Genomic DNA, 22,752 nt, shown 5'->3' with positions numbered 1-22,752 from the left:
CCCGAAGAGTCCACTTATTACTACTGAGGACTATTGGGAACTTACGGAATTAACCAAGTTACTGAGATTCGGATCACCAAATTTTGATAAATCTTTAAAAGTACACATATTACAAGAGCCTGCTACTGGGAACTAACTGAATTCACAAAGAAACAGTGTTTCAGTTCGTTAAAACTTTGCTCTATTTTGAATATCAAGCTTATTACATGCAAATCCTATTGGGAACCTACTGAATTCACCATGATACTTAAATTCCGTTGTTTAAAATGTTGCTATATATTGAAAAGCACACTCATACAAGCATGTCCCATTGGGAACTCACTGAATTCGCCTAGAAATTTTGATTCCATTCGTGAAAATGTTTCTATATCCCGATCAGTCGACTAATTACTACTGCGTGTTATTTGGATCTAATTGTATTCACAAAGTTACTGAGATTCAGGTTACCAAATTTTGATAAATCTTTAAAAGTACACATATTATAAGAGCCTGCTACTGGGTACTAACTGAATTCACAAAGAAACAGTGTTTCAGTTCCTTAAAACGTTGCTCCATCTTGAATAAGAATATTATTACATGCGAATCCTATTTGGAACCTACTGAATTCACCATGATACTTAGATTCAGTTCCTTAAAATGTTGCTATATATTGAAAAGCACACTCATTCAAGCATGTCCCATTGGGAACTCACTGAATTTGCCTAGAAATTTTGATTCCATTCGTGAAAATTTTCCTATATCCCGAACATTCCACTAAATACTACTGTGGATTATTGGGATCTAATTGTATTCAAAAAGTTACTGAGATTCGGGTTAACCAATTTTGATAAAACTTAAAAGTATACATATTACTAGAACTTCCTACTGGGAACTAACTGAATTCACAAAGAAAAAGTGTTTCAGTTCCTTAAAACGTTGCTCCATCTTGAATAACATGCTTATTACATGCGAATCCTATTGAGAACCTACTGAATTCACATGATACTTAGAATCCGTTCCTTAAAATGTTGCTATATATATTGAAAGCACACTCATACAAGCATGTCCCATTGGGAACTCACTGAATTCGCCTAGAAATTTTGATTCCATTCGTGAAAATTTTTCTATATCCCGAACACCCCACTTATTACTAATGATTCCTATTGGGAACTAACTGAATTCACCAAGTTACTGAGATTGGGCTCACCAATATTGATAAATCATTAAAAGTATACAATTACAAGAGCCTGCTACTGGGAACTGACTGAATTCACAAAGAAACAGTGTTTCAGTTCGTTAAAACGTTGCTGTATCTTGAATAACAAGCTTATTACATGCAAATCCTATTGGGAACCTAATGAATTCACCATGATACTTAAAATCCATTCCGTAAAACGTTGCTATATATGGAAAAGCACACTAGTACAAGCATGTCCCATTGGGAACTCATTGATTTCGCCTAGAAATTTAGATTCCATTCGTGAAAATTTTTCTATATCCCGAACAGTCCACTTATTACTACTGCGTCCTATTGGGAACTAACTGAATTCACCAAGTTACTGAGATTCAGCTCACCAAATTTTGATAAATCTTTAAAAGTACACATATTACAAGATCCTGCTACTGGGAAGTAACTGAATTCACAAAGAAACAGTGTTTCAGTTCGTTAAAACGTTGCTCTATCTTGAATAACAAGCTTATTACATTTGAATACTATTGGGAACCTACTGTATTCCGCATGATACTTAGATTCCATACCATAAAATGTTGCTCTATATTGAAAAGCACACTAGTACAAGCATGTCCCATTGGAAACTCCATGATTTCGCCTAGAAATTTTTATTCCATTCATGAAAATTTTTCATTATCCGAACAGTCCACTTATTACTACTGCGGCCTGTTGGAAACTAACCGAATTCACCAAGTTACTGAGATCCGGCTCACCAAATTTTGATAAATCTTTAAAAGTACACATATTACAAGAGCCTGCTACTGGGAACTAACAGAATTCACAAAGATACAGTGTTTCAGTTCGTTAGAACGTTGCTCTATCTTGAATAACAAGCTTGTTACATGCGAATCCTATTGGGCACCCACTGAATTCACCATGATACTTAGATTCCGTTCCTTAAAATGTTGCTATATATTGAAAAGCACACTCATTCAAGCATGTCCCATTGGGAACTCACTGAATTTGCCTAGAAATTTTGATTCCATTCGTGAAAATTTTCCTATATCCCGAACAGTCCACTAAATACTACTGCGGATTATTGGGATCTAATTTTATTCACAAAGTTACTGAGATTCGGCTCACCAAATTTTCATAAATCCTTAAAAGTACACATATTATAAGAGCCTGCTACTGGGAACTAACTGAATTCACAAAGAAAGCGTGTTTCAGTTCGTGAAAACGTTGCTCTACCTTGAATAACAAGCTTATACATGCGAATCCTATTGGGAACCTACTGTATTCACCAAGATACTTAGATTCCGTTCGTTAAAATGTTGCTATATATTGAAAATCACACTCATACAAGCATTTCCCATTGGGAACTCACTGAATTCCCCAAGAAATTTTGATTCCATTCGTGAAAATTTTTCTATATCCCGAAGAATCCACTTATTACTACTGAGGACTATTGGGAACTGACGGAATTAACCAAGTTACTGAGATTCGGATCACCAAATTTTGATAAATCTTTAAAAGCACACAATTACAAGAGTCTGCTACTGGGAACTGACTGAATTCACAAAGAAACAGTGTTTCAGTTCTTTAAAACTTTGCTCTATCTTGAATAACAAGCTTATTACATGCAAATCCTATTGGGAACCTACTGTATTCACCATGATACTTACATTCCGTTCCGTAAAATGTTGCTATATATTGAAAAGCACACTCATACAATCATGTCCCATTGGGAACTCACTGAATTCGCCTAAAAATTTTGATTCCATTCATGAAAATTTTCTATATCTCGAACAGTCCACTTATTACTACTGCGGCCTGTTGGGAACAAACCGAATTAACCAAGTTACTGAGATTCGGATCACGAAATTTTGATAAATCTTTAAAAGTACACATATTACAAGAGCCTGCTACTGGGAACTAACTGAATTCACAAAGAAACAGTGTTTCAGTTCGTAAAACGTTGCTCTTTCTTGAATAGCAAGCTTATTACTTGTCAATCCTAATGGGAACGTATTGAATTCACAATTATACTTAGATTCCGTTCCTTAAAATGTTGCTATATATTGAAAAGCACACTAATACACGCATGTCCCATTGGCTACTCCCTGAATTCGCCTAGAAATTTTGATTCCATTCCTCAAAATTTTTCTATATCCCAAAGAGTCCACTTATTACTATTGCGGCCTATTGGGAATTAACTGAATTCACCAAGTTACTGAGATTGGGCTCACCAATATTGATAAATCTTTAAAAGTATACAATTAAAGAGCCTGCTACTAGGAACTGACTGAATTCACAAAGAAACAGTGTTTCAGTTCGTTAAAACGTTGCTCTATCTTCAATAACATGCTTATTACATGCAAAACCTATTGGGAACCTATTGAATTCACCATGCTACTGAAATTCCGTTCCTCTAAATATTGCTGTATATTGAAAAGCACACTAGTCCAAGCATGTCCCATTGGGAACTCACTGAATTCGCCTAGATATTTTGATTCCATTCGTGAAAATTTTTCTATATCCCGAACAGTCCACTTATTACTACTGCGGCCTATTGGGAACTAACAGAATTCACCAAGTTACTGAGATTCGGCTGAGCAAATTTTGATAAATCTTTAAAAGTACACATATTACAAGATCCTGCTACTGGGAACTAACTGAATTCACAAAGAAACAGTGTTTCAGTTCGTTAAAACGTTGCTCTATCTTGAATAACAAGCTTATTACATGTGAATACTATTGGGAACCTACTGTATTCAGCATGATACTTAGATTCCATACCATAAAATGTTGCTCTATATTGAAAAGCACACTAGTAAAGCATGTCCCATTGGGAACTCAATGATTTCGCCTAGAAATTTTTATTCCATTCGTGAAAATTTTTCTATATCCCGAACAGTCCACTTATTACTACTGCGGCCTGTTGGAAACTAACCTAATTCACGAAGTTACTGAGATCCGGCTCACCAAATTTTGATAAATCTTTAAAAGTACACATATTACAAGAGCCTGCTACTGGGAACTAACTGAATTCACAAAGATACAGTGTTTCAGCTCATTAGAACGTTGCTCTATCTTGAATAACAAGCTTATTACATGCGAATCCTATTGGGCACCCACTGAATTCACAATGATACTTAGATTCCGTTCCTTAAAATGTTGCTATATATTGAAAAGCACACTCATTCAAGCATGTCCCATTGGGAACTCACTGAATTTGCCTAGAAATTTTGATTCCATTCGTGAAAATTTTCCTATATCCCGAACAGTCCACTAAATACTACTGCGGATTATTGGGATCTAATTGTATTCACAAAGTTACTGAGATTCGGGTTAACCAATTTTGATAAAACTTAAAAGTATACATATTACTAGAACTTCCTACTGGGAACTAACTGAATTCACAAAGAAACAGTGTTTCAGTTCCTTAAAACGTTGCTCCATCTTGAATAACATGCTTATTACATGCGAATCCTAATGGGAACCTACTGAATTCACATGATACTTAGATTCCGTTCCTTAAAATGTTGCTATATATATTGAAAGCACACTCATACAAGCATGTCCCATTGGGAACTCACTGAATTCGCCTAGAAATTTTGATTCCATTCGTGAAAATTTTTCTATATCCCGAACACCCCACTTATTACTAATGATTCCTATTGGGAACTAACTGAATTCACCAAGTTACTGAGATTGGGATCACCAATATTGATAAATCATTAAAAGTATACAATTACAAGAGCCTGCTACTGGGAACTGACTGAATTCACAAAGAAACAGTGTTTCAGTTCGGTAAAACGTTGCTCTATCTTCAATAACAAGCTTATTACATGCAAAATCTATTGGGAACCTAATGAATTCACCATGATACTTAAAATCCGTTCCGTAAAACGTTGCTATATATGGAAAAGCACACTAGTACAAGCATGTCCCATTGGGAACTCATTGATTTCGCCTAGAAATTTAGATTCCATTCGTGAAAATTTTTCTATATCCCGAACAGTCCACTTATTACTACAGCGTCCTATTGGGAACTAACTGAATTCACCAAGTTACTGAGATTCAGCTCACCAAATTTTGATAAATCTTTAAAAGTACACATATTACAAGATCCTGCTACTGGGAACTAACTGAATTCACAAAGAAACAGTGTTTCAGTTCGTTAAAACGTTGCTCTATCTTGAATAACAAGCTTATTACATGGGAATACTATTGGGAACCTACTGCATTCAGCATGATACTTAGATTCCATACCATAAAATGTTGCTCTATATTGAAAAGCACACTAGTACAAGCATGTCCCATTGGGAACTCACTGAATTCGCCTAGAAATTTTTATTCCATTCATGAAAATTTTTCTATATCCCGAACAGTCCACTTATTACTACTGCGGCCTGTTGGAAACTAACCGAATTCACCAAGTTACTGAGATCCGGCTCACCAAATTTTGATAAATCTTTAAAAGTACACATATTACAAGAGCCTGCTACTGGGAACTAACAGAATTCACAAAGATACAGTGTTTCAGTTCGTTAGAACGTTGCTCTATCTTGAATAACAAGCTTATTACATGTGAATACTATTGGGAACGTACTGCATTCAGCATGATACTTAGATTCCATACCATAAAATGTTGCTCTATATTGAAAAGCGCACTAGTACAAGCATGTCCCATTGGGAACTCAATGATTTCGCCTAGAAATTTTTATTCCATTCGTGAAAATTTTTCTATATCCCGAACAGTCCACTTATTACTACTGCGGCCTGTTGGAAACTAACCGAATTCACCAAGTTACTGAGATCCGGCTCACCAAATTTTGATAAATCTTTAAAAGTACACATATTATAAGAGCCTGCTACTGGGAACTAACAGAATTCACAAAGATACAGTGTTTCAGTTCGTTAGAACGTTGCTCTATCTTGAATAACAAGCTTATTACATGCGAATCCTATTGGGCACCCACTGAATTCACCATGATACTTAGATTCCGTTCCTTAAAATGTTGCTATATATTGAAAAGCACACTCATTCAAGCATGTCCCATTGGGAACTCACTGAATTTGCCTAGAAATTTTGATTCCATTCGTGAAAATTTTCCTATATCCCGAACAGTCCACTAAATACTACTGCGGATTATTGGGATCTAATTTTATTCATAAAGTTACTGAGATTCGGCTCACCAAATTTTCATAAATCCTTAAAAGTACACATATTATAAGAGCCTGCTACTGGGAACTAACTGAATTCACAAAGAAAGAGTGTTTCAGTTCGTGAAAACGTTGCTCAACCTTGAATAACAAGCTTATACATGCGAATCCCGTTGAGAACCTACTGTATTCACCAAGATACTTAGATTCCGTTCGTTAAAATGTCGCTATATATTGAAAATCATACTCATACAAGCATTTCCCATTGGGAACTCACTGAATTCCCCAAGAAATTTTGATTCCATTCGTGAAAATTTTTCGATATCCCGAAGAGTCCACTTATTACTACTGAGGACTATTGGGAACTTACGGAATTAACCAAGTTACTGAGATTCGGATCACCAAATTTTGATAAATCTTTAAAAGCACACAATTACAAGAGTCTGCTACTGGGAACTGACTGAATTCACAAAGAAACAGTGTTTCAGTACGTTAAAATGTTGCTCTATCTTGAATAACAAGCTTATTACATGCGAATCCTATTGGGCACCCACTGAATTCACCATGATACTTAGATTCCGTTCCTTAAAATGTTGCTATATATTGAAAAGCACACTCATTCAAGCATGTCCCATTGGGAACTCACTGAATTTGCCTAGAAATTTTGATTCCATTCGTGAAAATTTTCCTATATCCCGAACAGTCCACTAAATACTACTGTGGATTATTGGGATCTAATTTTATTCACAAAGTTACTGAGATTCGGCTCACCAAATTTTCATAAATCCTTAAAAGTACACATATTATAAGCGCCTGCTACTGGGAACTAACTGAATTCACAAAGAAAGAGTGTTTCAGTTCGTGAAAACGTTGCTCTACCTTGAATAACAAGCTTATACATGCGAATCCTATTGGGAACCTACTGTATTCACCAAGATACTTAGATTCCGTTCGTTAAAATGTTGCTATATATTGAAAATCACACTCATACAAGCATTTCCCATTGGGAACTCACTGAATTCCCCAAGAAATTTTGATTCCATTCGTGAAAATTTTTCTATATCCCGAAGAATCCACTTATTACTACTGAGGACTATTGGGAACTGACGGAATTAACCAAGTTACTGAGATTCGGATCACCAAATTTTGATAAATCTTTAAAAGCACACAATTACAAGAGTCTGCTACTGGGAACTGACTGAATTCACAAAGAAACAGTGTTTCAGTTCTTTAAAACTTTGCTCTATCTTGAATAACAAGCTTATTACATGCAAATCCTATTGGGAACCTACTGTATTCACCATGATACTTAGATTCCTTTCCGTAAAATGTTGCTATATATTGAAAAGCACACTCATACAATCATGTCCCATTGGGAACTCACTGAATTCGCCTAGAAATTTTGATTCCATTCATGAAAATTTTCTATATCTCGAACAGTCCACTTATTACTACTGCGGCCTGTTGGGAACAAACCGAATTAACCAAGTTACTGAGATTCGGATCACGAAATTTTGATAAATCTTTAAAAGTACACATATCACAAGAGCGTTCTACTGGGAACTAACTGAATTCACAAAGAAACAGTGTTTCAGTTCGTTAAAACGTTGCTCTTTCTTGAATAGCAAGCTTATTACTTGTGAATCCTAATGGGAACGTATTGAATTCACCATTATACTTAGATTCCGTTCCTTAAAATGTTGCTATATATTGAAAAGCACACTCATACAAGCATTTCCCATTGGGAACTCACTGAATTCCCCAAGAAATTTTGATTCCATTCGTGAAAATTTTTCTATATCCCGAAGAGTCCACTTATTACTACTGAGGACTATTGGGAACTGACGGAATTAAACAAGTTACTGAGATTCGGATCACCAAATTTTGATAAATCTTTAAAAGCACACAATTACAAGAGTCTGCTACTGGGAACTAACTGAATTCACAAAGAAACAGTGTTTCAGTTCGTAAAACGTTGCTCTTTCTTGAATAGCAAGCTTATTACTTGTCAATCCAAATGGGAACGTATTGAATTCACACTTATACTTAGATTCCGTTCCTTAAAATGTTGCTATATATTGAAAAGCACACTAATACACGCATGTCCCATTGGCTACTCCCTGAATTCGCCTAGAAATTTTGATTCCACTCCTCAAAATTTTTCTATATCCCAAAGAGTCCACTTATTACTATTGCGGCCTATTGGGAATTAACTGAATTCACCAAGTTACTGAGATTGGGCTCACCAATATTGATAAATCTTTAAAAGTATACAATTAAAGAGCCTGCTACTAGGAACTGACTGAATTCACAAAGAAACAGTGTTTCAGTTCGTTAAAACGTTGCTCTATCTTCAATAACATGCTTATTACATGCAAAACCTATTGGGAACCTATTGAATTCACCATGCTACTGAAATTCCGTTCCTCTAAATATTGCTGTATATTGAAAAGCACACTAGTCCAAGCATGTCCCATTGGGAACTCACTGAATTCGCCTAGATATTTTGATTCCATTCGTGAAAATTTTTCTATATCCCGAACAGTCCACTTATTACTACTGCGGCCTATTGGGAACTAACAGAATTCACCAAGTTACTGAGATTCGGCTGAGCAAATTTTGATAAATCTTTAAAAGTACACATATTACAAGATCCTGCTACTGGGAACTAAATGAATTCACAAAGAAACAGTGTTTCAGTTCGTTAAAACGTTGCTCTATCTTGAATAACAAGCTTATTACATGTGAATACTATTGGGAACCTACTGTATTCAGCATGATACTTAGATTCCATACCATAAAATGTTGCTCTATATTGAAAAGCACACTAGTAAAGCATGTCCCATTGGGAACTCAATGATTTCGCCTAGAAATTTTTATTCCATTCGTGAAAATTTTTCTATATCCCGAACAGTCCACTTATTACTACTGCGGCCTGTTGGAAACTAACCTAATTCACGAAGTTACTGAGATCCGGCTCACCAAATTTTGATAAATCTTTAAAAGTACACATATTACAAGAGCCTGCTACTGGGAACTAACTGAATTCACAAAGATACAGTGTTTCAGCTCATTAGAACGTTGCTCTATCTTGAATAACAAGCTTATTACATGCGAATCCTATTGGGCACCCACTGAATTCACAATGATACTTAGATTCCGTTCCTTAAAATGTTGCTATATATTGAAAAGCACACTCATTCAAGCATGTCCCATTGGGAACTCACTGAATTTGCCTAGAAATTTTGATTCCATTCGTGAAAATTTTCCTATATCCCGAACAGTCCACTAAATACTACTGCGGATTATTGGGATCTAATTGTATTCACAAAGTTACTGAGATTCGGGTTAACCAATTTTGATAAAACTTAAAAGTATACATATTACTAGAACTTCCTACTGGGAACTAACTGAATTCACAAAGAAACAGTGTTTCAGTTCCTTAAAACGTTGCTCCATCTTGAATAACATGCTTATTACATGCGAATCCTAATGGGAACCTACTGAATTCACATGATACTTAGATTCCGTTCCTTAAAATGTTGCTATATATATTGAAAGCACACTCATACAAGCATGTCCCATTGGGAACTCACTGAATTCGCCTAGAAATTTTGATTCCATTCGTGAAAATTTTTCTATATCCCGAACACCCCACTTATTACTAATGATTCCTATTGGGAACTAACTGAATTCACCAAGTTACTGAGATTGGGATCACCAATATTGATAAATCATTAAAAGTATACAATTACAAGAGCCTGCTACTGGGAACTGACTGAATTCACAAAGAAACAGTGTTTCAGTTCGGTAAAACGTTGCTCTATCTTCAATAACAAGCTTATTACATGCAAAATCTATTGGGAACCTAATGAATTCACCATGATACTTAAAATCCGTTCCGTAAAACGTTGCTATATATGGAAAAGCACACTAGTACAAGCATGTCCCATTGGGAACTCATTGATTTCGCCTAGAAATTTAGATTCCATTCGTGAAAATTTTTCTATATCCCGAACAGTCCACTTATTACTACAGCGTCCTATTGGGAACTAACTGAATTCACCAAGTTACTGAGATTCAGCTCACCAAATTTTGATAAATCTTTAAAAGTACACATATTACAAGATCCTGCTACTGGGAACTAACTGAATTCACAAAGAAACAGTGTTTCAGTTCGTTAAAACGTTGCTCTATCTTGAATAACAAGCTTATTACATGGGAATACTATTGGGAACCTACTGCATTCAGCATGATACTTAGATTCCATACCATAAAATGTTGCTCTATATTGAAAAGCACACTAGTACAAGCATGTCCCATTGGGAACTCACTGAATTCGCCTAGAAATTTTTATTCCATTCATGAAAATTTTTCTATATCCCGAACAGTCCACTTATTACTACTGCGGCCTGTTGGAAACTAACCGAATTCACCAAGTTACTGAGATCCGGCTCACCAAATTTTGATAAATCTTTAAAAGTACACATATTACAAGAGCCTGCTACTGGGAACTAACAGAATTCACAAAGATACAGTGTTTCAGTTCGTTAGAACGTTGCTCTATCTTGAATAACAAGCTTATTACATGTGAATACTATTGGGAACGTACTGCATTCAGCATGATACTTAGATTCCATACCATAAAATGTTGCTCTATATTGAAAAGCGCACTAGTACAAGCATGTCCCATTGGGAACTCAATGATTTCGCCTAGAAATTTTTATTCCATTCGTGAAAATTTTTCTATATCCCGAACAGTCCACTTATTACTACTGCGGCCTGTTGGAAACTAACCGAATTCACCAAGTTACTGAGATCCGGCTCACCAAATTTTGATAAATCTTTAAAAGTACACATATTATAAGAGCCTGCTACTGGGAACTAACAGAATTCACAAAGATACAGTGTTTCAGTTCGTTAGAACGTTGCTCTATCTTGAATAACAAGCTTATTACATGCGAATCCTATTGGGCACCCACTGAATTCACCATGATACTTAGATTCCGTTCCTTAAAATGTTGCTATATATTGAAAAGCACACTCATTCAAGCATGTCCCATTGGGAACTCACTGAATTTGCCTAGAAATTTTGATTCCATTCGTGAAAATTTTCCTATATCCCGAACAGTCCACTAAATACTACTGCGGATTATTGGGATCTAATTTTATTCATAAAGTTACTGAGATTCGGCTCACCAAATTTTCATAAATCCTTAAAAGTACACATATTATAAGAGCCTGCTACTGGGAACTAACTGAATTCACAAAGAAAGAGTGTTTCAGTTCGTGAAAACGTTGCTCAACCTTGAATAACAAGCTTATACATGCGAATCCCGTTGAGAACCTACTGTATTCACCAAGATACTTAGATTCCGTTCGTTAAAATGTCGCTATATATTGAAAATCATACTCATACAAGCATTTCCCATTGGGAACTCACTGAATTCCCCAAGAAATTTTGATTCCATTCGTGAAAATTTTTCGATATCCCGAAGAGTCCACTTATTACTACTGAGGACTATTGGGAACTGACGGAATTAACCAAGTTACTGAGATTCGGATCACCAAATTTTGATAAATCTTTAAAAGCACACAATTACAAGAGTCTGCTACTGGGAACTGACTGAATTCACAAAGAAACAGTGTTTCAGTTCTTTAAAACTTTGCTCTATCTTGAATAACAAGCTTATTACATGCAAATCCTATTGGGAACCTACTGTATTCACCATGATACTTAGATTCCTTTCCGTAAAATGTTGCTATATATTGAAAAGCACACTCATACAATCATGTCCCATTGGGAACTCACTGAATTCGCCTAGAAATTTTGATTCCATTCATGAAAATTTTCTATATCTCGAACAGTCCACTTATTACTACTGCGGCCTGTTGGGAACAAACCGAATTAACCAAGTTACTGAGATTCGGATCACGAAATTTTGATAAATCTTTAAAAGTACACATATCACAAGAGCGTTCTACTGGGAACTAACTGAATTCACAATGAAACAGTGTTTCAGTTCGTTAAAACGTTGCTCTTTCTTGAATAGCAAGCTTATTACTTGTGAATCCTACTGGGAACGTATTGAATTCACCATTATACTTAGATTCCGTTCCTTAAAATGTTGCTATATATTGAAAAGCACACTAATACAAGCATGTCCCATTGGGAACTCCCTGAAATCGCCTAGAAATTTTGATTCCATTCCTCAAAATTTTTCTATATCCCAAAGAGTCCACTTATTACTACTGCGGCCTATTGGGAATTAACTGAATTCACCAAGTTACTGAGATTGGGCTCACCAATATTGATAAATCTTTAAAAGTATACAATTAAAGAGCCTGCTACTAGGAACTGACTGAATTCACAAAGAAACAGTGTTTCAGTTCGTTAAAACGTTGCTCTATCTTCAATAACAAGCTTATTACATGCAAATCCTATTGGGAACCTAATGAATTCACCATGATACTTAAATTCCGTTCCTCTAAATGTTGCTGTATATTGAAAAGCACACTAGTCCAAGCATGTCCCATTGGGAACTCACTGAATTCGCCTAGAAATTTTGATTCCATTCGTGAAAATTTTTCTATATCCCGAACAGTCCACTAAATACTACTGCGGATTATTGGGATCTAATTGTATTCACAAAGTTACTGAGATTCGGGTTAACCAATTTTGATAAAACTTAAAAGTATACATATTACTAGAACTTCCTACTGGGAACTAACTGAATTCACAAAGAAACAGTGTTTCCGTTCCTTAAAACGTTGCTCCATCTTGAATAACATGCTTATTACATGCGAATCCTATTGAGAACCTACTGAATTCACATGATACTTAGATTCCGTTCCTTAAAATGTTGCTCTATATATTGAAAGCAAACTCATACAAGCATGTCCCATTGGGAACTCACTGAATTCGCCTAGAAATTTTGATTCCATTCGTGAAAATTTTTCTATATCCCGAACACCCCTCTTATTACTAATGATTCCTATTGGGAACTAACTGAATTCACCAAGTTACTGAGATTGGGCTCACCAATATTGATAAATCATTAAAAGTATACAATTACAAGAGCCTGCTACTGGGAACTGACTGAATTCACAAAGAAACAGTGTTTCAGTTCGTTAAAACGTTGCTCTATCTTGAATAACAAGCTTATTACATGCAAATCCTATTGGGAACCTAATGAATTCACCATGATACTTAAAATCCGTTCCGTAAAACGTTGCTATATATGGAAAAGCACACTCATACAAGCATGTCCCATTGGGAACTCACTGAATTCGCCTAGAAATTTTGATTCCATTCGTGAAAATTTTTCTATATCCCGAACAGTCCACTTATTACTACTGCGTCCTATTGGGAACTAACTGAATTCACCAAGTTACTGAGATTCAGCTCACCAAATTTTGATAAATCTTTAAAAGTACACATATTACAAGATCCTGCTACTGGGAACTAACTGAATTCACAAAGAAACAGTGTTTCAGTTCGTTAAAACGTTGCTCTATCTTGAATAACAAGCTTATTACATGTGAATACTATTGGGAACCTACTGTATTCAGCATGATACTTAGATTCCATACCATAAAATATTGCTCTATATTGAAAAGCACACTAGTACAAGCATGTCCCATTGGAAACTCAATGATTTCGCCTAGAAATTTTTATTCCATTCGTGAAAATTTTTCATTATCCGAACAGTCCACCTATTACTACTGCGGCCTGTTGGAAACTAACCGAATTCACGAAGTTACTGAGATCCGGCTCACCAAATTTTGATAAATCTTTAAAAGTACACATATTACAAGAGCCTGCTACTGGGAACTAACTGAATTCACAAAGATACAGTGTTTCAGTTCATTAGAACGTTGCTCTATCTTGAATAACAAGCTTATTACATGCGAATCCTATTGGGCACCCACTGAATTCACCATGATACTTAGATTCCGTTCCTTAAAATGTTGCTATATATTGAAAAGCACACTCATTCAAGCATGTCCCATTGGGAACTCACTGAATTTGCCTAGAAATTTTGATTCCATTCGTGAAAATTTTCCTATATCCCGAACAGTCCACTAAATACTACTGCGGATTATTGGGATCTAATTGTATTCACAAATTTACTGAGATTCGGGTTAACCAATTTTGATAAAACTTAAAAGTATACATATTACTAGAACTTCCTACTGGGAACTAACTGAATTCACAAAGAAACAGTGTTTCCGTTCCTTAAAACGTTGCTCCATCTTGAATAACATGCTTATTACATGCGAATCCTATTGAGAACCTACTGAATTCACATGATACTTAGATTCCGTTCCTTAAAATGTTGCTATATATATTGAAAGCACACTCATACAAGCATGTCCCATTGGGAACTCACTGAATTCGCCTAGAAATTTTGATTCCATTCGTGAAAATTTTTCTATATCCCGAACACCCCTCTTATTACTAATGATTCCTATTGGGAACTAACTGAATTCACCAAGTTACTGAGATTGGGCTCACCAATATTGATAAATCATTAAAAGTATACAATTACAAGAGCCTGCTACTGGGAACTGACTGAATTCACAAAGAAACAGTGTTTCAGTTCGTTAAAACGTTGCTCTATCTTGAATAACAAGCTTATTACATGCAAATCCTATTGGGAACCTAATGAATTCACCATGATACTTAAAATCCGTTCCGTAAAACGTTGCTATATATGGAAAAGCACACTCATACAAGCATGTCCCATTGGGAACTCACTGAATTCGCCTAGAAATTTTGATTCCATTCGTGAAAATTTTTCTATATCCCGAACAGTCCACTTATTACTACTGCGTCCTATTGGGAACTAACTGAATTCACCAAGTTACTGAGATTCAGCTCACCAAATTTTGATAAATCTTTAAAAGTACACATATTACAAGATTCTGCTACTGGGAACTAACTGAATTCACAAAGAAACAGTGTTTCAGTTCGTTAAAACGTTGCTCTATCTTGAATAACAAGCTTATTACATGTGAATACTATTGGGAACCTACTGTATTCAGCATGATACTTAGATTCCATACCATAAAATATTGCTCTATATTGAAAAGCACACTAGTACAAGCATGTCCCATTGGAAACTCAATGATTTCGCCTAGAAATTTTTATTCCATTCGTGAAAATTTTTCATTATCCGAACAGTCCACCTATTACTACTGCGGCCTGTTGGAAACTAACCGAATTCACGAAGTTACTGAGATCCGGCTCACCAAATTTTGATAAATCTTTAAAAGTACACATATTACAAGAGCCTGCTACTGGGAACTAACTGAATTCACAAAGATACAGTGTTTCAGTTCATTAGAACGTTGCTCTATCTTGAATAACAAGCTTATTACATGCGAATCCTATTGGGCACCCACTGAATTCACCATGATACTTAGATTCCGTTCCTAAAAATGTTGCTATATATTGAAATGCACACTCATTCAAGCATGTCCCATTGGGAACTCACTGAATTTGCCTAGAAATTTTGATTCCATTCGTGAAAATTTTCCTATATCCCGAACAGTCCACTAAATACTACTGCGGATTATTGGGATCTAATTTTATTCACAAAGTTACTGAGATTCGGCTCACCAAATTTTCATAAATCCTTAAAAGTACACATATTATAAGAGCCTGCTACTGGGAACTAACTGAATTCACAAAGAAACAGTGTTTCAGTTCGTGAAAACGTTGCTCTACCTTGAATAACAAGCTTATACATGCGAATCCTATTGGGAACCTACTGTATTCACCAAGATACTTAGATTCCGTTCGTTAAAATGTTGCTATATATTGAAAATCACACTCATACAAGCGTTTCCCATTGGGAACTCACTGAATTCCCCAAGAAATTTTGATTCCATTCGTGAAAATTTTTCTATATCCCGAAGAATCCACTTATTACTACTGAGGACTATTGGGAACTGACGGAATTAACCAAGTTACTGAGATTCGGATCACCAAATTTTGATAAATCTTTAAAAGCACACAATTACAAGAGTCTGCTACTGGGAACTGACTGAATTCACAAAGAAACAGTGTTTCAGTTCTTTAAAACTTTGCTCTATCTTGAATAACAAGCTTATTACATGCAAATCCTATTGGGAACCTACTGTATTCACCATGATACTTAGATTCCTTTCCGTAAAATGTTGCTATATATTGAAAAGCACACTCATACAATCATGTCCCATTGGGAACTCACTGAATTCGCCTAGAAATTTTGATTCCATTCATGAAAATTTTCTATATCTCGAACAGTCCACTTATTACTACTGCGGCCTGTTGGGAACAAACCGAATTAACCAAGTTACTGAGATTCGGATCACGAAATTTTGATAAATCTTTAAAAGTACACATATCACAAGAGCGTTCTACTGGGAACTAACTGAATTCACAAAGAAACAGTGTTTCAGTTCGTTAAAACGTTGCTCTTTCTTGAATAGCAAGCTTATTACTTGTGAATCCTAATGGGAACGTATTGAATTCACCATTATACTTAGATTCCGTTCCTTAAAATGTTGCTATATATTGAAAAGCACACTAATAAAAGCATGTCCCATTGGGAACTCCCTGAATTCGCCTAGAAATTTTGATTCCATTCCTCAAAATTTTTCTATATCCCAAAGAGTCCACTTATTACTACTGCGGCCTATTGGGAATTAACTGAATTCACCAAGTTACTGAGATTGGGCTCACCAATATTGATAAATCTTTAAAAGTATACAATTAAAGAGCCTGCTACTAGGAACTGACTGAATTCACAAAGAAACAGTGTTTCAGTTCGTTAAAACGTTGCTCTATCTTCAATAACAAGCTTATTACATGCAAATCCTATTGGGAACCTAATGAATTCACCATGATACTTAAAATCCGTTCCGTAAAACGTTGCTATATATGGAAAAGCACACTCATACAAGCATGTCCCATTGGGAACTCACTGAATTCGCCTAGAAATTTTGATTCCATTCGTGAAAATTTTTCTATATCCCGAACAGTCCACTTATTACTACTGCGTCCTATTGGGAACTAACTGAATTCACCAAGTTACTGAGATTCAGCTCACCAAATTTTGATAAATCTTTAAAAGTACACATATTACAAGATCCTGCTACTGGGAACTAACTGAATTCACAAAGAAACAGTGTTTCAGTTCGTTAAAACGTTGCTCTATCTTGAATAACAAGCTTATTACATGTGAATACTATTGGGAACCTACTGTATTCAGCATGATACTTAGATTCCATACCATAAAATATTGCTCTATATTGAAAAGCACACTAGTACAAGCATGTCCCATTGGAAACGCAATGATTTCGCCTAGAAATTTTTATTCCATTCGTGAAAATTTTTCATTATCCGAACAGTCCACTTATTACTACTGCGGCCTGTTGGAAACTAACCGAATTCACGAAGTTACTGAGATCCGGCTCACCAAATTTTGATAAATCTTTAAAAGTACACATATTACAAGAGCCTGCTACTGGGAACTAACTGAATTCACAAAGATACAGTGTTTCAGTTCATTAGAACGTTGCTCTATCTTGAATAACAAGCTTATTACATGCGAATCCTATTGGGCACCCACTGAATTCACCATGATACTTAGATTCCGTTCCTTAAAATGTTGCTATATATTGAAATGCACACTCATTCAAGCATGTCCCATTGGGAACTCACTGAATTTGCCTAGAAATTTTGATTCCATTCGTGAAAATTTTCCTATATCCCGAACAGTCCACTAAATACTACTGCGGATTATTGGGATCTAATTTTATTCACAAAGTTACTGAGATTCGGCTCACCAAATTTTCATAAATCCTTAAAAGTACACATATTATAAGAGCCTGCTACTGGGAACTAACTGAATTCACAAAGAAACAGTGTTTCAGTTCGTGAAAACGTTGCTCTACCTTGAATAACAAGCTTATACATGCGAATCCTATTGGGAACCTACTGTATTCACCAAGATACTTAGATTCCGTTCGTTAAAATGTTGCTATATATTGAAAATCACACTCATACAAGCATTTCCCATTGGGAACTCACTGAATTCCCCAAGAAATTTTGATTCCATTCGTGAAAATTTTTCTATATCCCGAAGAGTCCACTTATTACTACTGAGGACTATTGGGAACTGACGGAATTAAACAAGTTACTGAGATTCGGATCACCAAATTTTGATAAATCTTTAAAAGCACACAATTACAAGAGTCTGCTACTGGGAACTGACTGAATTCACAAAGAAACAGTGTTTCAGTTCTTTAAAACTTTGCTCTATCTTAAATAACAAGCTTATTACATGCAAATCCTATTGGGAACCTACTATATTCACCATGATACTTAGATTCCGTTCCGTAAAATGTTGCTATATGTCGCGCCCACCTCGACCAGCAAGGAAGACGCAACACCGTTGGATCCTTCTCAATCAGCCTTTATTGCAGGAACACCTAGTTGATGATACGGGGACCCCGGGGAACAAAGGCACTTGCCTTAAGTACAAAACAGACAGCATGGCTAAGGACTTGTCCTCGGGGGATTGGTGGAGTAAAGACATCTTATTAACATGCTTATCAACTATGACCTAGTAAAGATGTCAGAAGAAAGCTAAAGGTGGTAGTAAATACAAGCGACCACTAGATGTCAGTGCTATAGATAAATGCTCCCAACATCTCCCTCTTTTTTGTTTTATTAAAAGATGAGTCCATTAGGTGGAGGTAGTGGTCTGAGAGAGATCAGACATGCCTCACAGAGTGCCCAGCTCGGCCATGACGAGCCACTCCTGTAGTTAGGACTGCACCCCAATGGCTAGAGATGACTGAAATGTACAACACACCGTTCTGGGCTATTGGTGTGCTAATAATAGGGGAGAGACAGAGCAGAGGGCCATGGGACCAGCCCGAATGTACAAACAGGGCAGGGCCACCTCTGTTATGACTGGTCTAGATCTGGGTGTCACGTCAATACACGTCATTGCTCCTGTCTTAGGTCGTTCCTCTCAAAACTCGGCCTTACCCGTCACTGGAAATTAACCCTATCGCCACCGGGCTCCTGGCTTAGGTCCAAGCCTGAGGAAAGTTGCCCTTCTCTGGACACAATGACCTCACATGACAGTGACAAAATACGATCTAGGGCGAACTCTCAATCTTTTAGAGAGGCCAGCCACACACTGGGAGAAGCACCGCTCTCAATGGCCGCCATAGCCTGGTAATCAATCGCTTTGTGTCTAGCATGTTCTCGTTTTAAACGGCAAAAAAGCCATAGGCATACTCCACATCCCAAGAGGACAATGGCCCCCCAGGCAAACATGCCAGCCCATTCTTTGAAAAACGAGAAAGCATTGGTGATCCACGAGGTGAAATCCCCAATCGAGATGGGTTCCATTCTGGTGTTGTTAAGGACAGCAATCTGCATCAGCAATTGTCTTGATAATTGTTCCGCTTCCATGGACCAGTTTCCTTTCAAATAATTAGAGATTTCTTTGCTCTGTTGAGAATACTGAGAAAAGTTAGCTTTCAATGGAGTAACACATAAGCCTCTAAAGGAGGAAACGCAGGACAGCTGCGTCATATGATATAATGCCTCAATTTGTTCTTGAAGCAGATCTATTCGTTGGTTAGCTAATAGAAAGCCAGATGTCAAGTGGGTATTGAATTCTTCTTGTATCTCCAATGCTACTGTGGTTCTTTCTACAATCTTATTGATAGACTCAGCCGTCTGTATTTGATTAGTCATAGCAATCGCGGCTGTTGTAGCTGCAGCGGCTGATAATACAATGGCTGAAATTATAGCTGCCGTAATACCAAAATCCCTTTTAGTTCTTAATAAATGAAGTATGGGAAAATCATCCGGATTTGCTACTACAGGGATAGGCACAAAGGAGGGAATCTTTACAATCACTGCGGTATCATTGGTGCCATCCCAGCATTCAGCTAAATAACAAACTACGTCAGAGCTATTGCAATTTAAAGCATAATCACTTGCATTAGCGCTTATCAGAAAAAAGAAAGGTGGTCTAACACATACTGGAGCGCCAACAGCAGCATCATTAGCTATTAGGCTATTAATCTTAACACCTACTAAACTTGTATTGTTATTGGTTCTAATGGCTGAAATGTTATATAATGTAAATTCTTCACCTAATAATCGAGCAAAAGGAGTTAGAGATGTGTATGCTCCCTGCTCATTAGATAATACCCATTGATACCAGGGCCAAAAATTACGTTTGCCAGTCTTATTTCTCTTCCTATCATATTGGGCATTGCTAAGAGGAGGGGAAAATTCAAATCCCGGTAGGAATTGTTTAGGTCTATGGAACGGACTCTGATATGGGGTAAATTTAGGTGGAAAGGCTTTATATGGGGGGCAAGTAGGTAGGACTCTACGACAGGTAGAGTTAACCAGTTTGTGAATGCCTTGCCCCGGGAGTGATGGAAAGCTACCATTATGCATCATAATCAAAGTTGTAATGTACGAATTAGCAGAGTTATCAATTGATGTATCTCCATTGCCTGAAGAGGCCCCTTGTGTAATTTTACTCAGAGCAGCCTGGATGGCTCCAGTGCCCATAGCACGGTTGCTCACAGGATCTAACCAGTTTGCCAAAGTGGTCCTTCGCAGCCATATACAAGGCTGGGAGGAATTTCTAAGAGTGAAACATAAAGTATGTAACAGTGAAAGATTAGTGGCAGTATATCGTTGAGGCAATTCTCCACTAGGCACTATACAAGGAACATCACGCAAACAGGATGTGGAGAAAAAGGTTGGCAAAACAGTAGAATTGCTATGAACTGGCATAAGTACTGGCCAGGATCTGGCGATAGCCCACAGCGTGAGTGAATCAACCTGGATCATCATTTCCAGTAGTAGTAGTAGTATTCGTAGTCTCATCTTCACGAATAGCAGGAGGCAGTTTGCGAGTCAAACGTTCAGGCACCCAGATTGGATTGTCTTGATTCTGTGGAAAAACACAAACAGCTCCCCTAGATCTCGAAATTACGGGATCTGGGCCACACCATTCACCAGTTAAGACATCCTTCCACTTTACATCTGCATAAGTCATGGGTTTCGTGGCTGCATGGCGATCTGCAGCAGAGCGGCCATGCGCATCCAAAATTAAAAAATTTAGAGTAAAGAGAGCTAAAGACAACTGTTCTTTTGGTGTCCTGCCATAGGCAATTCCCCCTTTTTGTTTTTGTAAGAGCTCTTTTAAAGTACGATGTGCTCTTTTCACAATTCCTTGACCTTGGGGATTGTATGGCAATCCTGTAGTATGTTTGACCTGCATTGTTTGGCAAAATGTCTGAAAAGACTTTGCGGTGTAGGCAGGTCCGTTGTCTGTCTTGAGGCTGTCAGGCTTTCCCCAGGCTGCCCACGCCTCTAAGCAATGACTAATGGCATTACGAGCCTTCTCACCAGTCATTAGAGTGGCATGTATAATGCCAGAGCAGGTATCAACAGAAACATGTGCATATTTTAAGTTTCCAAACTGAGATATATGTGTAACATCCATCTGTCAGAGCTTTAATGGAATCAGGCCACGAGGGTTAATTCCCACCTGAGGAGGGTGGTGAAATTGAACACAATTCTGGCAACGTAATACTACATCACGAGCTGTAGCTCTAGAGATTTTAAATTTTTGTTGAAGAGTGAAAGCAGGAACATGAAACTTTTGATGAAATTCTCTAGCAAGATCAACTGGAGCTGTATGAAAAATAAATTCTCTGCGAGTACTAGCATCCACCAAAGCATTATTACTGGCCATGGGACCAGGCAAATTAGTATGAGCTCGAATATGTTGTATGAAAAACTTATTTTTTCTGGCCCAAATTAATTTTTGTAATTCTAAAAGAATTTGACATACTGTACTAGTCGACCTAATTGGCCCTGCTATTTCAAGAGAGCGCACAGCGTTGACTACATAAGCAGAATCAGAAATTAAATTAAAAGGATCATGAAATCTTTTGAAAACCTCCAATACAATTTTGTATTCTGTAATTTGGGGGGTGCCTGGATTGAATTGAATTAAAACTGGTTCTTGAGAATTAACCATATAGGCACCTACACCTGTTTTGGAGCCATCTGTATAAATATCTAATGCTCCAGACAAAGGCTCTGAGGCAGTGACCTTAGGAAAAATTACTGGATGCTCAGTAAAAAATTGTAACAAAGGATCCTTAGGATAATGATTATCAAACTCTCCGTCAAAACTACAGCGTAATATAGCCCAATCATCTATCAAGGCACACAATGTTTCTACCTGAGTTGCAGTATATGGTACAATAATCCTCTTTGGTAAGATGCCAAAATGTTGAATGTAAGATTTAACACCTAACATAGCAAGCTGCGCAACAGCAGAAGGATAGTATTCAAGAGTCTTATTAGGAGAAATATGAGGATA

This window comes from Rattus norvegicus, chromosome 10 (genome assembly GCF_021556685.1).
Source record: "Rattus norvegicus strain SHRSP/BbbUtx chromosome 10, alternate assembly SHRSP_T2T, whole genome shotgun sequence".
Taxonomy (NCBI): Eukaryota; Metazoa; Chordata; class Mammalia; order Rodentia; family Muridae; genus Rattus; species Rattus norvegicus.
The sequence above is the reverse complement of the archived record's forward strand: the minus strand, read 5'-3'. Positions refer to the sequence as shown.